The sequence below is a fragment of the Pelodiscus sinensis genome, chromosome 23 (genome assembly GCF_049634645.1).
Source record: "Pelodiscus sinensis isolate JC-2024 chromosome 23, ASM4963464v1, whole genome shotgun sequence".
Lineage (NCBI taxonomy): Eukaryota > Metazoa > Chordata > Testudines > Trionychidae > Pelodiscus > Pelodiscus sinensis.
This window is the reverse complement of record NC_134733.1, coordinates 8,896,281-8,914,628: the sequence shown is the minus strand read 5'-3', so window position 1 is coordinate 8,914,628 and position 18,348 is coordinate 8,896,281.

Here is an 18,348-nt window from a genome sequence, read left to right as displayed (position 1 = left end):
AAGTTCTATGAATGGGCCTTGCCTGCCTTGGACAGCACCTTTCTTGGTGAGCAGGCCCATTAAGGTACTACAAAAGGCAGCAGAAATAAGCTGCAATGTAATTCTGTAAACAGGAATAATATCTTGCATTTTCAGGCCGAAAGCTCATTTGATTTATGCATGGCCTACTTAGCCCTTTCATCACCCCTACTATTCCACATGTGCTGGAGGTATTATTATGCCCGTATTGGCATGCCTGCTCCCATTGAGTTCAGTGGAGGGAGGATTAGGCCCTTTATCAATTGATAAAATAAGTCCACATCTACACTTTGAGCTGGGGTGTGATTCCCAGCTTGAGGAGACATTACCCATGCTAGCTCTGACTGAGCTTGAGTGCTAAAATACAGCGTAGTTATAGGTGTGGGAGCAGCTAGCTGCCTGAGTATATGCCTATTCAAGGTGCTAAACATGTATGTGGAGCTGCTAGCCCAAGGGTGGCCAATAAAAAGTCGGTGGTCCACCAGGGTTAGTTTCTGTCAGGCCCCATTACTGTTTTTACCTTAGCCTCTAGAGCAGGGGTGTCCAAACTTTTTTCAAAGAGGGCCAGATTTGAAGAAGTGAACATGCGTGAGGGCCATCCCCGCACTCTCAGCCCCAAGGCGGAGGGCCCGCAGGGTCGGAGGTGGGCGGAGAGCGCAGGGCACGCCGGCCTCACGGCGGCCTGGGGGCAGGGCGAACCCGCAGCTGAGCGGGGGAGCGGGGCTGCGGACGTGCCCTACAGGGCAGGCTCTAGGACCGCGGAGGCCATGGGCGGCGGCGGCACGGCCGCAAGCGGCGCACTGGGCGCGACAAGATGGTTTATTAGATGTTGAGCTTTCGTGGGCCAGACCCGAAGTTCAAAAGAGCGCCGGGGAGCCAGGAGAGGGGGAGGAAGCGGGGGCCATATTAAATCGGAACACGGGCTGCAATTGGCCCGCGGGCTGGACTTTGGACATGCCTGCTCTAGAGGTATCGGCAATCACAGCTCTCATCCAGCCAATAGGAAGTGCTGTCCTGGGTCGTACCTCTTCTCACCGCTCCCATTGGCCAGCAACGGTGATTTGCGGCCGATGAGAGCAGTGATCAACAATACCTGTGGAGGTGCAGGTAAATATAGAGGTGTGGGCCCACCAGGAACTGTTGGAAACCAAAAATGTAGACACTGTGTAGATTCAAGCAGGAGGGTTTATTACGCGCAGCACTGGCAGTGCCACCTTGCCACTTGGGCTCAGCGAAAACTGATTATAATAGATTATATAGGGAGCCAATGGGTGGAGAGAAGTGACAAGATGGGAGTTCCCAAGCCCCTGATTAGGTTCTGGCAGCAAGACATATGAGCACGGTAAACCAATAGTCTAAGAGATTATATAGTAGCTCTGCCCATAGCTCAGATTAATATATTTGCTAAAACACAAATATTCCCCCCCCTTTCACTTCCCCCACCCCAGGAATTGCCTTACAATGCATATGCTACATTCCAATTGGATTCCATAGGAGTGGTGACGGTGCTCTCCCGACAGGTGCAGGGTGCGGTTCATAGGTATTTGTCTAGGGGTATAAAGCAAAAAGACAATATCAGGTATACAGCAAAGTAATGGTTATAACATCATTCTGGTGTATCTGTGAGCCTGGATTGTTAGGGAGGGAGGGTGTCGTCTCTTTAGGGTGTGTCTAGACTACATGCCTCCGTTGACGGAGGCATGTAGATTAGACAGATCGGCAAAGGGAAATGAAGCCGCGATTTAAATAATTGCGGCTTCATTTAAATTTAAATGGCTGCCCCGCTCTGTTGATCAGCTGTTTGTCGGCAGATCGGGGCAGTCTGGACGCGCCGCTATCGACAAGGAAGCCTTCGTCGATCGGCACAGGTAAACCTGGTTTCACGAGGCATACCTGCGCCGATCGACAAAGGCTTCCTTGTCGACAGCGGCGCGTCCAGACTGCCCCGATCTGCTGACAAACAGCTGATAGGCAGAGCGGGGCAGCCTTTTAAATTTAAATGAAGCCGCAATTATTTAAATCGCGGCTTCATTTCCCTTTGCCGATCTGTCTAATCTACATGCCTCCGTCGACAGAGGCATGTTGCCTAGACACATCCTTAGGGTACGTCTAGACTTCAGGGTTTTGTCGACTGAAGTTTTGTCAACAGATACTGTTGACAAAGCTAATGTCAACAAAGAGCATCTAGACTACATCCAGTTCTGTCGACAAAGCAAGCTGCTTTGTCGACATAACAGTGTGGACACAAAGGACAGTGTAGTTGCAATAATGCCTTCTATCGACAGAACTCTGTCAACAAAAGGCATTATTCCTCGTAGAATGAGGTTTACATACGTTGACAAAACTACTGAGTTTTGTCGACGTTATGTCGACATAACTCAAAGGCAGTGTGGACGCAGGTATAGTTTTGTCAACAAAAGTCCACTTTTGTCAACAAAACCCTGTAGTCTAGTCACACCCATAGTGATGGGCTAGGCCCTTCCCTGAATCTGTGGTTGGCCTTGGGAAGGCAGCTGTTGTTTCTTTCCCATGGCGGATGGCAGACTATAAGGGCCTCCTTTCAGGGCTTTAGCCTTGTCTGTGTGTATGAAACTCATAAGGATGTTCAAATTATGGCCACCCGCCTAGTGTTATGCTACTCTGGCTCCTTCCCCTGTGATACACAGGCAAAGCTGTTTTTCTGTATTATTCCTAGGGCCCGTGGTCTGTTGGCTAGGCCTTATGCCTCTGCCTCAGCTTAGCCAGAGACCATAGTTCAGAGTCTTACCTATATATCAATGGGCTATTTGCTATTCTATCCCTACAGGGACTAACACTGGTGGACTGGATCCAGCCTGCAGGCTGATATTTGCCCACCCATGCTGGCATGGCTGCCCTTATATTTAGCATGCAAGTTCAGTCAGAGCATGCAAGTGTATGTCTGCTGGAGGGGAAATCCCCTCCCCTCCTTCCCTGCTTGGACTGTAAGACATATCCTAGGCACAGAGTCAAGGTGATTTTTGAAGAGCCCGTCAGGAGCTGAGTTCTGATCACAATCTTGTTCTTCAACCACTTGATCAAATTCTACTTTGCACAAAACTCTGACGTATAATAAATGATTCCGCTGGATTCTTCAGGCAGCATTGTCATCCTCCACCTGTTAGCCTGATTAACAGGCTTCTTTTTCCGCATGCTGCTCACTCTGTACAAAGAGGGCTCACTATTTTCTATTTATAGGGGTTAGATTGCAAAGGCACCTCAGTCAGCAGCACGTACGTCCCATGATCAGGAAACTGCTCCAGGCGAAAATATGTTCTAATTAATACCAAAGGAGAGACACATTCTTTTTCTTTTTTCACAGCTGCTAATGAACAAAATCAAAATAGCATCCCCCAGAATGCTGGTGGCAGCTCAGAGGTGTTAAAAGTTCAAGCTTAAAACCAAACAAACATGAAAATATCAGCCCTTTTTGCAGAGAGAAATGCCAAAAATGCCCAGGAGGCTCGAAATGGCCTTTATATATATATATATAAATTGCAGAACATTGGTTGGCACCACAAAACTAAAATATTGGGCCGTCAAGCTGCTAAGTTGCAATAAGTGCTTTTTTAAAGAGTGGAGGTAGCACTGGTTTGTGGGTCTCATTTGACAACTGGGGAGGCCAAAGTCATCCACTTCTGCCCTGAGCTAGGACAGCATTCATGGCTGAACAGCAAGCATGTTCCGAGTCTATTAGAATGCAAAAGCAAAATGATGCATTTATCAGATGGAGGGCAAACATAGCAGCTCTTAAATGAATTCTTTTTAACATGGCCGCAGACTGAAATCAATGTGACTTGCCCTGTTGTCACACACATCTAGTTCTCCACACTCACTGTTGAGCTACTAAGACTACTTTATGCTATATTGTTCTAGGCCTAATTGTCCTAGGGTATGTCTAGACTGCATCCCTCTGTCGGCAGAGGGATGCAGATTAGGCAGGTCGACATTGCAAATGAAGCAGGGATTAAAATATCCCGTGCCTAATTTGCATAAAAATGGCCGCCGTTTTTGCCGACTCAGCACTTTTCGGCAAAAAGGGACAGTCTCGAGGGGGATCCGTTGAGAAAGAAAGCCTTTTTCGACAGATCCCTTATGCCTCCTGCAAGGAGGTTTACAGGATCTGTCGAAAAAGGCTTTCTTTCTCGACAGATTCCTCTCTGGCAAAGTGATGAGTCAGCAAAATGGTGGCCTTTTTATGCAAATTAGGCATGGGATATTTAAATTCCCGCTTCATTTGCAATGTCGACCTGCCTAATCTGCATCCCCCTGCCGACAGAGGGATGCAGTCTAGACATACCCCTAGAGTCTGTGTGCTGGATGGCATTTTATCTGCCATCTCATATCTATTGTGCTGCTTTAGTTGGATTGCCTGGGCTACCCTGGTAACCAAGCCTCTCACTGTTCAAAACTGTTTAAAGAGTGTTAAACAAAGTTCAAAGTTTGGAGATTTGCTTAGCACCAGAACCAGCACACCATTAAAAATATTTTGAAATCTTTTATTAAAGATAAAGAAAAGAAGGAAAAACAATGAAAACATCCCTTGTTCCCCATCGTTGTTCAGCAGGAGAGATGTTTTGAAAGGAAAAACCCCATGGTTGACAGGTTTTTTTACTGGTAATAACTAACCTTTTGAGGAAAAGGCTTGAGCTGCAGTTGTAGTTAAGGTCTGGCCCCATTCCCTAAGAAGACAAAACCCAGGAAACACATGAAAGGAACTAGAGACCAACAAAGAGAGAAAATGCAGCTTCTAGCTCTGGGGTTGATAATGACTTGCAGCCTCAGTAGAAGAAAAAAACCACAGACCCAGCACTCGGAGAGCTGGGAAATTTGTATCTGCATTGAGCTGTTCAGGACATTACTTTTAGCTGCCCCCTTCTGGTCACAGGACTACAGAAGTGTTGCAAAATATGCAGTGTGGGCTGGCTAAGATAGACTCTTACCAGAAAGAAAAAGGAGAGGGATGGGAAAGAGAAGAAACCAGACAGGGAAGGAAAAAGGCACACAGTGCGGTGTCCCAGATTGGGGACCAGTTTCCCCTGGTGGAGGTGGAGATGTCACCTAGCTCCCCATGCTTGGTCAGGACATCTTTCGGGATTGAGATGAATGAGGCCTGGGAGAGGGCAGGATGGCAGCCATGATGGTGACGCTTGCTGAAGTAGCCAATCTTCCCCTCCAGTCTCTGTCTTTGAAGACTGCAAAAGGGAAAGGTGGGTGGCTGTGACGGGGCGTCTGCCCCACACTTGCTCTGTGTTAAATCCAGCCCAGGGAGAGGGCTGCGGGTGGGGAACAAGCAGCTAAGGCAGATACATCCTATTAGGGCCCAGCTGAGGCTGTATAAATAAGGGCTCCTGGAGGGGTAGAGACTCTCACTCTTGCTCCAGCCATGGAGCAGGAGGGATCTGGCTACCACAGAAACTTGAGGCTTTCTGATTTCAAGCTGGACCAGAAAAACATGGGCAGAGCTGAGGAAGCTCTGGCCAGACAAGCTCCTAGGCTGCAGGGCCTGAACCTAGGGTTGCCAGATGTTCAGTATTGATCTGGACAGTCCGGTATTTTCGCCTCCTGTCTGGTAAAAAAAATTCAGAAAATACTGGACACCTAAAATGTCTGGTATTTTCTGAATTTTTCCCAGCCAGGAGGCAAAAATCCCAGGTGTTTACCTAGTTCCGCAGGGGAGCTGTCCGGCTGGCACAAGAAGACAAGATGGCAGACGGCCACTGGCAGTATGTTTTTTGTTTTGTTTTGTTTTGTTTTGTTTTTTGTTTTTTTGCTTATCAACTTTGTTTTTCTCAACAGAAATTTTTCCACTGTGGGTTTTTTGGGGCGGTGGGGGAGTGTTTTCTGTTTTTGGTTAAATCATCTAGCAACCTTACCTGAAGCAAGGCCTGAGGATACCAAGGCCGCAGAGAAGCAGCCAGGGCAGTAGATTGCAGCAGGTCCAGTGGCCATTTCAGACTGCAGTTTGCCCCTGAAGTGAGGGGCTAGATGACGCCTGGCAGTGGGTCACGGAGGCAAGGTGGGTGTAGGAGGTTCAGGGTTCCCTGAGGGGGAGGACTCCAGAGTGTGTGGGGGAGGTGGACACTGTGGCAGAGCAGTACCCAGAAGGAAGGGCACAGCCAGTGTTGTCTTTGAGTCATCATTGTCAAGCCCAAGTCGAGTCTCAAGTCACCACAGTTCAAGTCTCAAGTTGAGTCTCGTGTCCCTAAAGTCACTTTCGAGTCAAGTCCCAAGTCAAGTCTCAAGTCTTAATTTAAAAAATGTCAGGTCACTTTTGTACAAGCCATCAATATCGGCATTTTCGGACAATTTTTTCACCAAGTCGATTTAACAAAATTAGCAAGTCTCAAGTCGAGTCTCAAGTCACAAGCAATGAAACCGAGTTGAGTCTCAAGTCAAGTTACCTAGGCGACTTAAGTCGGACTCAAGTTCAAGTCGCGGGACTCGAGTCAACAACTCTGGGCACAGCAGTGCAGGGAGGGACAAAGTGGTGGATTAAAAAAAGTAACCGCAGGCAAGACACTGGCCAGAAGGGGGCACTCCAGGGCTGAAGAGCTAATTCCCAAGGCTGTGTCCAGACTCCATGCCTCCGTCGACGGAGGCATGTAGATTAGCCAGATCGGAAGAGGGAAATGAAGCCGCGATTAAAATAATCGCGGCTTCATTTAAATTTAAATGGCTGCCCCGATCTGCCGATCAGCTGTTTGTCGGCAGATCGGGAGAGTCTGGACGCGATGCCCCGACAAAGAAGCCTTTCTTCATCGACACAGGTAAGCCTCGTGAAACCAGGCTTACCTGTGTCGATGAAGAAAGGCTTCTTTGTCGGGGCATCGCGTCCAGACTCTCCCGATCTGCCGACAAACAGCTGATCGGCAGATCGGGGCAGCCATTTAAATTTAAATGAAGCCGCGATTATTTTAATCGCGGCTTCATTTCCCTCTTCCGATCTGGCTAATCTACATGCCTCCGTCGACGGAGGCATGGAGTCTGGACACAGCCCAAGTGACTAGCAGCGGGCGCAATGGTGGTGAGTCACATCGCCATGTGACAGTGGCAAGCCCATTCCCCTAATTATTTTGTCCATTGACAAAGCTAATATAAAGCTAATGTTTGTACTAACCCAGTCTTTCATCTCCTTTTCACTCCTTCCCCCACCGCCCTTTGCTGTTATCGGCTATTGTGACGTCTAATGAACTTGCACATGCTACTTAAAGTTGAGGTCACCATTCAAGTAAAATTGTGGGCCCAATTGTTACAACATCCACCACCTCAAACACTCCTCTTGCTGGCCTAGGAGAAAGACAGGGTACTTCCCATGTAACAAAAGACAGTCCTGCATTAAAGTGCATGTTTAAAAGCTTGGGCGTCACACGATGTTTGAACCCATGAGGTAGTTTTGAGGTTCATCAAACTCTCTTAGCAACAGTCCCCAAGAGGGACCTGTGCTGGGATGTAGTATGTGTGGCTTTTTCAAGCTGGTCTTCAACAACTCTGAAAATGTCGGATAATAAGAATTGGCACTCTGTATTACTGAGCCTACGTCTCCATTCAATGAGTGAACCGGGCTTGGCAAACTCCGGCAAAATTGAACACACGGGTTCTGGAAAAGCATTTAAACCACTCACACTGTGCCCCCAGCACAGTGTTAGCAGCGAGGGAACATAAATACCCAGAACGCCTGCTTCAAGCGATAACCCTTGAAAAGTCGCCGGTGCAGATGATCAGAGTCGGAACCTAGGGCAATCTGTGACCGTGTGTGTACAGAGACGACCAGCTAGCCACATACAGGTGCAAAAAAATCCCACAAATCTCCATCTCCCAAGCTAAAGGAGCATCAATTGCCCTAGCTCAGCTAGTAGAGGGAGTCTGTTAGAGGCCGTATGTAGTGAACTGAGAGACAATACTGCATCAGCCCCTCCCCCTAGGGGCAGTCATGTGAGTACAAGCGAGTACAGGCATTGCACTAATCTAGAAGCAATGCTCGCCTTCCTGAAGCAGGTGCATGGGGGGGGGGCACGAGCCTCCATGCCGCATCCGTGTTGGAGGCACATGTGCGGCAATGATTGGACAGTGTTGGCTCTGTTGGAGCCCCCAGGGAACACCAGCAATGTCCCTTTTGGGGACCCCTTACGCATGCTCCAGCCCAAATGTGTCCATGGACTTAAAAGCTACACTCAGGTCCATGTTGTCTTTAATTTAAGCACCAACTAATTCGGCCGGGAGAGAGGAACAGCTTGTAATATTTACCTGACAGTCATCCAGGCCCACTCCCCCAAATATGCAGCCCCTTCAATTAGACCCAAAATATCACCTGCGGCACCAGCCTAAATTACATATTTACCCAATGAACAAGAACAGCTCTGAAGCTGAAAAGGGCATGTTTACGCAGCCAGCTCGCACTTCTTTTTTGATAGACTCAGCTGGTCTGTCCAAACATATTTTTAAAACCCTGGCAGTGTATTTAGGCTGCCCCAGTTTGGGAACTTTCTGGCCCAGGGACTAACTTTCTGGTGTTTGCACATGGCCTCACACTAGTTGGGTGGGGACATTAGGTGAGACTGCATAGAAAGAGTGAAAATAAATTAACAATAAAGAGCAGTTCTGCTACACAGTAAATACACCACGTGAATTTTCCTCACAGAGAATAATATTTGGCCTCAACCAATCCAGTACGTTATTTATATCTGTCAACCGCCCCCATACTCTGGGTTATTGAAGAATAGAACCTGGGATCTTTAACACCAGAATCACAAGCCTCTAGGGCATGAACTGAAGGAATAACTCATTACCTGGTGTGAGTAGTGGGTTCTAATGCTACCTGTTGAGTACACCTGCCATGGCCCCATTTGACCAGCTGTTATGTATAGAATATATATATATATAATTTGTATATATATTTGTATTGTGTTTTTAAAAATGGTGTAAGGTGCCTCAAATATTTTAAATAGAGAGGTGGGGTAAAAATATTTTAAATAAATAAATTATATATATATATATATATATATATATACAGGGCTCGATGACCACGGCAAAAACCTACTCGCCAGCCCTGCACCGCGTATACGCCAGACCCGCACTGCACATGCGCTCACTGCCGGTGAACGGGGCGACCAGCTGAAATCTACTCACCACATGCGAGTAGATAAGCGGATTTGTCGAGCCTTGTGTGTGTGTGTGTGTGTGTGTGTGTATGTATATGTATATGTATATGTATATGTATATATATATATATATATATAATGTCTATCCTACAGCAAATCCTCAATAACCCCAAGTTGTTCATTTGTGACATGTTTTCCATGCACTCATCTTTTTCGGCCTGTGTTGCTCTTAAATTGAGGGAAAACAAAAAAGAACAAAAGTAAAGCCTGAATAAGAGAGAGAACACAGTGTGTCTCTCCTTTGGAACATGCAATATCAACTCAGTTTCACTAAATAACAGCTACCTCAATAACCTGGCAAGTTTCTTTGCAAAGTACATTTCTACTATTGGTTAAATAAACTTTTGAGCATTTCCACTGCTGCATACTAGATTTTGGGTTATATTGTAAATGCTTAATCAAGGGAAGCAGTTAGTTGTTCAAGTAGATTGATTGCAAGGGGGCTATTTGAGGGAGTGCTTATCCATGTAAGTGAAGGTTGCACAATGAGTTTAGGGTGCAGGTGATATTTTACTAAAGCTTTTATGAAAGCTTAGTTACTGCTGATATTAAGAGAACTTGTGACGGGGTATTATCCTGTACATGAGTACCAAAAACTGACTCTTATTTAAACAAATAAAAACAAATGAAAGGGGCAATGACCAAATGTGGAATGCCAGCTCACAACAGCACTGCCTCCTCCCTCTGCATGGATTGTGCCAATGTACCCCCATCAAAGTACTAGAAATCCAGCAAAACTTATCAGGCTGGTTGGACACTGCACCCCTATTGAAGTACAAAAGTGTCTATGGGAAAAGAAAAATCAGTTTCTAACAGACTCTTTCTATGGTACTACTGTAAGTGTTTCAGTAAGAAGCAAGGAGAACTTCATATGTATTTAAATACAGAGGGCAACATGGTCAGACATGGAAAGCCAAAGCTTAAGTGGTCTAATTTCTCAGGCGTACCGAAATCAAAGAAAGCTTTGCGATTGCTCTGCATTGGGCACCCTGCCAGCCTGTGCTTGGCCTATTGCTCAGATAGAGAAGTCAGTGGGAGTGGCACATGTTAAGGGCAGAATCTGGCTGTGTCCCCATATAAAGGTGTTTGGCGCTGTGTAGAGAGGAGATTTGCCTTTGGATGCTCTTTTCAGAAACTTACATGGAATATTTATAGCTTCCAGGAGACTTCCTGACCATACTAAGAACCTCCTGTCAATTGCCTGTTTCTCTTTGGGCATTTCTCTGAAATCCCGTCCTTTTTTTCTCTTTAACCACCTTCATCTCCCAGCCGGCATACAAAATCCCTCTTACTGCTGAGCCTGCCAGCCTGCATAATGGTTCCTTCAGCAGCTCCAACACCCCCTGAGAGTCTCAGTGCAAAGAAGTCAGCTTTATATTTGCACAGCTCATCTGGGCTGACACCAGGCTCCTTGGAGGCAAGAAGCGTGCCCACTTAGAGTGGTGTGTATCCATCTGCACCTGCTGTGCATCTCTCTGGGGTCCCCGCAATTCAAGGGGGAGCCGGATTTCACTGTGCAAAGCCCCATTGTCCTTCTGTAATGAGGAGTGGCATTCCCGAGGGAGGGGTTTGGGATTCGCGAGGGAAATACAACTACAGACGCTGTTATAGAATAGACGGCAGGGGAAGGGGAACTGGGGGAACCATTATAAATCAAATCGCAGCCACATCTCGTGCACGGGATGCAAAGAGCCTTCCATTCCCCTCCCCCGCATACCAGGAGCCAGCTGACGTGTCTCCACTCTGTATCAGCACTGCAAGCCGCACTCAGCTAAGAGATGGCCCAGGGGCTGTGCTCCCCAGGAATTCAGGGGAGCCTCTCGCCTTCTAGGCCCACTCAGGACAGTGCCTCTCTAACACAGGCCCTAAGCATCTTGCTGTGACCCAGCGTGTAGGAGTCACGGTCGCCCTTTTCTTTTCTGAATGCTCCTGGTTAAATCTACAGCCTCACCCTGCAGGCACGGCCCGGATGCAAGAGTAGCATGATTGCACATGGGCAGTGTTTTGAAGCGACGGTCAGTTTTTCCAACAGCTGCCTGTGCTGCATGAAAACAGTCCCTTTCCACCTTATCCCTTGGGAGGAGGGTTACCAGATGGTTTAAAAAAAATACCGTACACACTTGATCTCAGATGGCGGGTTCAGGGGAACTGGCCGGGAGGGGAGTGGGGCTGGCTGGGAGGAGGTCAGGGGGAGTGGGGCTGGCTGGGGGAGGGGGAGTGGAAGGGAGGAGAACCGGGCCCCGGGGAGTGGGGCTGACCCGGGCGCATGCAGATCCCAGGGTGCTGCCCGTCCCACGCACGGTGCCAGCAGAGCGCATGGGCAAGTCTGGCCCCGGGGATTCCATCCCAGCCCCGGTCCCATCCTCACCTCTCTATTGTGTAGTTGCGTACTGCCTGGCTGGTAGACACGCACATGCAGTGTGAGCATGTCTACCAGCCAGGCAGTACGCAACTACCTATGGATACTCATGATAATAATAAAAACGTAATTAGAAAATACCAGACATTTATATGTCTGGTAGTTTCTCAATTTTTTTCCCTGACAGAAAGCTCAAATACCGGACTGTCCAGTTCAAAACTGGACACCTGGCAACTGTACTTGGGAGTGGGGATGCAGGTGCAGATTATTGGGGGAAGGGGAGGTGAAGAGGCAGCTAAGTGGAGAAGCAATGATACCTTGGTAGCCCTAGACGGGAAAGGAGGCGGCATATTTCCTAACAGACTTTATTAAAATCTGACATTCAGTCCCTCTGAAAGAATTAGTTCCCTTCCAGCAGGGGAGCTGACAGACACACCAGGCTTCTGGGCAAGGTGAGGGGCTGCTCTGTGCTCCCATAAGGGGAGGGGCCTCCGGTGGAAGGGATGGGTCTGGGCAGCAGGTGCACCAAACACACCTAGCCCTTGGCACTTCCCAGAGCATGGTACCACCCTTCCCCCCAGCCCATAGAGCTGCTCAGAGCACACCACGCAGCACTCCAGCAGCAATTTAAAGGACCCGGGGCTCCAAGCACCACCACAGTTGCCAGGCCCAGGGGCTGTTGCCCCCTATTCCCCCTTCCCCGCGTCAGCAGGCCTGCCTTTCAGCCTTTGTCACTTGAAGAGCAGGGAGCATTTATCTAGCCTCGCCATGATCCAAAGAATCCTATGTGGTTTCTCTCCTACCATCTTGCATTTCCCTGGTTCCCCTCTCCCTGTGAGTGTCTATGTCAGTGTTTCTTAAACTGTATATCGCACACCGGTGTGTTGCGAGACAGTCGGAGGTGTGCAGCAGAGAACAACAGAGTTCAAAATGGCCACCCTTAAAGGGGCAGGCAACCTGTTTTGTTTTGGTTTTTTTGCTCAATAACTTCCCCCTCAACCCTTTTTTTTCTCAACAAAAAATCCTTGATGTTCCTCATTAAAAAAAAAAGTATTGTCTGGTGTTCCTCGGTCTGAAAAAGTTTAAGAAACACTGGTCTATGTCTTTATAACAATAGCCAGACTAACACAGCTCCGTCACGGAGACTTTATCTCTGAATAAATTCTCTCTCCTGGGTTTGTTTTTGATAATCCCACGAGAGACCACTGAGTGCAGCGGGCCCACTCTCAGAAATATAAATAACATAGAAATCATTGCCCTCTTTTTTGTGTGATAAATTCCTCTCTCTCCCCATTGTCCTGAATACAGCTTGGCAAAGTGGTCATGGCTGTTTACCAGCCCAGACCACCCGGTTACATGGCTTCTGGAGGATGAGTGTTGATAATGACCTAAACAAAAGATGTTTGTACTTTATTTTAGGTGCTTTCTCTGCAGGCCAGTGGAGGCTGGCTGCAATCTACAAATAAGCAGGCAAAACTGATACCCAAAGGTGAGCTTGGAGCCAAGTTACAGCAGCTGTAAGGATTGTACCATTATCTGACTTGAACGGGAGTAGACAAAGCTGAGCCTGAAGAGGTCTGGGCATGGGGCAGTACAGACTGGGCACATTTCCGTTCCACGGTGGAACAACACCGAAACCTTTTGAATGTTTTCACACCATGGAATTGTGTGACCTGTTCCCTTCTGCTCGGGAAGAGCACAGTTTTTTGATTTGTCTCTTCCTCTCTCTCTCTCTGGACAGAAGTGACCAGAAGGCCCTGAACTGCAAAGGCCTCCTTTGTTGAACTTGACACATCTGAGTGAAAAAAATTGTCCCTGAAGCAGTGAATTTCACTGGCAATCAACTCAAAGACTCTAAGGTCAGAAGGAACCATCAGGATCATATAGTCTGCCCTCCTGCACTTTGAAGGCCACAGAACTTTACCCACCTACTCCTATAATAGACCCATAACCTCTGGAGATGCATTATGTTCTGACCAGTTCAAATTATTATTATTATTATTAATAATAATAGTAATCATAATTATTAATAATAATAATAGTTTGTGTTCTACAGAAATTTCTGTTCAAGTCTCTGAAGGTGATTTCCACACATTAATAATTTCACACAACACCTTAGTGAGATAAGATAAATACTGCAACCTTATTTAAAAGCATCGGGTGCAGGCTGCAAAATTTGGATCTGCTTTTTAAAGGCCTCAGAATTCATGGGTATTTGACTCCAGGGATCTGTTTCAAGCCTATCTCTATTTTTAGACTTTCTGTTCTTGGGGGTTTTTTCTATCTGAAGACTTTGGGGACTTTTCAGTTGTAAAAGTTTCAGCATTCAGCCAAGTTCAAATCCTCATTGTGAGAAGAGGGGGGCATTGTGCTAGGTATTTTTTTTTTAGTTAATCTGGCTAATGAGTGAACGTTGCTGTACTCATATATTTGTCTGTAATAAATAAAAGGAAAGCTACAAGGATTAACCTCTGTATTCGGTAACCCTCCGCCCTCACTGAATTCACTGCTCCAGGAAGACAGATCAGGTGTTTAATTATCTCAAACAAATGCCATTTAAATCAGAATCAATTCCATTATCTGTAATAATGTCTCCAGACTGTCCTTTCCCTTTACCCATAGAATGCCTTGTAAATCCTTTTTCACAAGTTTATGGTGAACTATCTTCTCTCTCCCTTTTTCCATGGCACCTGTCAAAATATTAGCTGCTTTGCATGCTAAAAGAGCAGTGATAAAATTACATCCTCTTAACTCTCTTCTGTGGAATGAATATGGTCTTTTTTAATTTCTGGAGGTAAGGGGGTGTTGTGGTTCATTGTGTTAGACACATTAAGGTGAGGAAATTACTTAAATGTTTTCCCTTCCAACAGTGTAGAAACCAAAAACAACTGGACACAGCATCACCATTTGCCCCATTGCATGAAAGATGAGGGTATGTTAATTAGAGGGGTAGGATTCCGTGGTGTCTTTTATATGTGCCTGGCCTCACTCAACACATTGACTACCAATGTAATATAAGACCCTGGCCCTGCAAACTCTTATGCACATACAGGCAGTCCCCGGGTTACGTACAAGATAGGGACTGTAGGTTTGTTCTTAAGTTGAATATGTATGTAAGTCAGAACTGGTACATATTGTAGGGGAAACTCTAGCCAAACATTTCTCCAGAGCTCAGTTCTATTCTCCCACACCTCACTTCCCTCAGTCCTTTATTCTCAAGCTGAGGTGTCTGCTGAGAAAAGCTGCTCCGCGTCTCCCTGGTCTGCTGGGGGGGGCGCTAGCTTCGCATCTCCCTGGTCTGCTGGGGGGAAGCAGCTAGTGCAGGGTTGCCTTACCCCGTTTGTAAGTAGGGATCCGATGTAAGTCGGATCCATGTAACCCGGGGACTGCCTGTACTTAACTTCACTTGTGAGTACAGAATGACTCTTATGCATAAGAGTTCGTTGGATCAGGACCTAAAATTGCAACGGAACCCTACTGAATATGGAGGCAAAGGAAAAAGAGGAAAAGATACTGCACTGACTAACCCTGACAACAGCCCTGCATTCAGCCCAAATCTCCTGCATTTGCTTTGGAACTGCCTGGAATTGTCTCAATGTGGGTCGCTCATGCTGTATCCATGCAAAAAACTAGTCCCTGGACTCACAGTACGGTGGTCTCTGTAATCGTGCAGCATAGATTAGTTGAGCTCTGAGGAATGTGATTGAGATAATTGAGCGTTCCTTCAGTGTTGGCTCTGAGCTGTTCAGTCTCAGCCTGATTCTGTCGCCCCTGCTGACATTAAGTTGTTCCATGGGGCCTGATGCAGGGACATTAATGGAAATCTCACCCTCTGCAATCATCCTGGCTGAGGATGGCAGAAATGGGCCAACCCATTCTTTGCCAAAGATGGAACAATCCTGATTTTGACGCTTTCACAGAAGGAGTTCAGCCCAAGCCGAGAATTTTGAGGTTTTCTGCAAAGTCTCGGTTAAACAGCTGTGGCACCCGTTTGGTGCTTTGCATTGTTAAAATTAAAAGGAAACAGCTGAGAATGTATGTTATAAAAGCAAATATTTTGCTGCTGGCTATCATCAACAGCAACTAGCACCTCCTGATAATTTGCAGCATATTTCACTTGTAAGCAGATTACTTTGAAGACACATCCAGTCCGCCAGCATAATTTGGTTTTTTGGGGGTTTTCTGGTTATACTAGGGATGTTAAATATCGTTTAATTGAATAGTCGAGTAACCTCATGAATTCTTATTGGTTAGTCGACTATAGGGGTGGGGTTGGAAGCTAGTGCACTCCAGCCCCACTCCCGAGGAGTTCCCTGCCACTCCGCACGGGGTGCCAGGCAGGAGCTGGTCTGCAAGGAGAGCCAGTTTAAAAAACAGCTCGCAGACCGGCCGCCTCTCACCCTGGCTGCTGCCTCTGATACAGAGGCAGCAGTGCAGGGTGGCAGCAACCCCTCTCTGGGGGGGGAGGGAGTGTCATCCATAGGTTATACACTTTGGCTGTGTCTAGACTGCATCCCTTTTCCGTAAAAGGGATACAGATTAGACACATCGCAATTGCAAATGAAGCGGGGATTTAAATCCCCCCTGCTTCATTCGCATAAACATGGCTGCCGCTTTTTTCCAGCTCGGAGCTTTGCCGGAAAAAAGCACCAGTCTAGACGGGGATCTTTCGGAAAATAAAGCCTTTTCCGAAAGATCCCTTATTCCTTATATAAGGGGGCGGTGCTTGGGAGCATCAGGGGACACAGAGCCATGTGTGTTCCCAAGGAGCTGGAGCTGTGCCCCCATCTCCCAGACCACGCCTCCCCACCCCACTCCTGCACTCCCCTCCCACTCAGACCTCTCATACCCACCCTGCTCCTGCACCCTACTTCTGGCCCAGCTCTCTCAGTTCCAGCCCACTCCTGCACTCTCCCTCCTGCCCAGACCTCACACCCCAAGTCTTCTTCCTGGCAACCCCCTCACTGAAACCTTGTTTTTGTCCCCACCCAAGACCCTGGGAAGAGACACAAAATCTACTATCCTGCCTGCCCTCACTCCCCAGCTCTGGCATGTGAAGGGAATATGGGGAGCATCTTTTGTCTTAGTTTAGAAAAGAGGAGACTGAGAGGGGACATGATGGCAGTTTTCAAGTATCTAAAAGGGTGTCACAAGGAGGAGGGAGAAAAAAATTTCTAGTTGGCCTCTGAGGATACGACAAGAAGCAATGGGCATATACTGCGGCAAGGGAGGTTTAGGCTGGACATTAGGAAAAACTGCCTAACTGTCAAGGTGGTTAAACACTGGAATAAATTCCTAAGGCGGTTGTAGAATCTCCATCATTGGAGATATTTAAGAACAGGTTAGACAGATACCGGTCAGGGATCATCTAGACCATAGGTTCCCAAACTGAGGTGCCTGCCCCCCTGGGGGGGGGGCGTGAAGAAATTCCAGGGGGGGCATGAGGCAACCCAGCCCCTCCTCCTTCCACTCCCCACCATCAATACCCCCTGCCCAAGAAAGAGCCTGGTCCATCCAGTAAAAAAATTCAGAGGAGGATGGAGCATCTCTGGTAGACTTCAAAATGGCTGCTTTAAAAGGGCAACCTTTTTTTTTTTTTGCTCAAGTTTTGCTGCTATTTTTTGGGTGTGGGGCATGAGGGTCTCTCAAAAATCAAAATGGGGGTGTGATGCTGAAAAGTGCTTGGTCCTGCCATGAGGGCAGGGGACTGGACTCGATGACCTCTTGAGGTTCTTTCCAGGTCTAGGATTCTATGATTCTCAGTCAGGAGTCACATCAGTGAGGAGGTTTTTTTAAATTTGCTTCTCACTTTTGTGCAGCCCTGACTGATTTCTCTGCAGGTCAGTGGCCCCCAACCCCAAAATGATTCCCTACCCCTGATTTATTGAGACCTTCTAGCTCAGAGGGATTTCATTAGCAATGCTGCTATCTGATCCCTGGATGTATGACTTGTGCTGAACCCCCTTGTCTGATGTATGGCTCTGTAATCCCGTGGCATGCACACAGATTAGCCAATATGCATTTTACCATTAGATGTCACCCTTGCTCTACACAGATGAGGCTAAAATATTAGTGCATGTATATCAGTCATTCAGCTGGCTCAGAAACTGATCTGGGCTTGAAATCACATTCAACCAGAAAAAACAAAACTCTATCTTAGAATGGGTAACATTCAGCCCTTTGTATAGGCCCTGCCCAAATCTTAGCACCTCTCATGTTGTCCTAAAGCCTAGATCCTGCAAACACTTGGGCACAGACTTGTTCTCTCCCTCTAGGGCATCTGGTATTGGCCACTGTCGGCAGACAGGATACTGGGCTAGCTGGACCTTTGGTCTGATCCAGTATGGCCGTTCTTATGTTCTTAAGTTCACATGCTTAACTTTAAGCACATGAATACTTTTTTGAGCCCTTCAGCTTCACACTTTAGAGTTTTTGGCCAGAGACACACGGGCTAGAAATTGATTTTTTTTTTTTTAATGAAAGCTCAGGCTCTCATATGGTCACATGACTCCAGGTGCGGGGGCGTTAAGGAAAAACACCAACTATCATAAGATTCACAATAAAATTGCAGGAATTGGTTATACAGTGTTTCATGGACTTACCATCTCAGCAGTTAGATGACCCCGGTGGACTCTTCTAACCCCATCACATCCGACCAGTTCTGAAGCATTAGCCACTATAATGGATACTGCATAGAGAACTAGCCACATTAATCTGTAAATGTAAATAATTTTTATGAGACAACTAGCCACACTCAACTGGCCAAATAACCACATATGGCTAGTGCCTAGT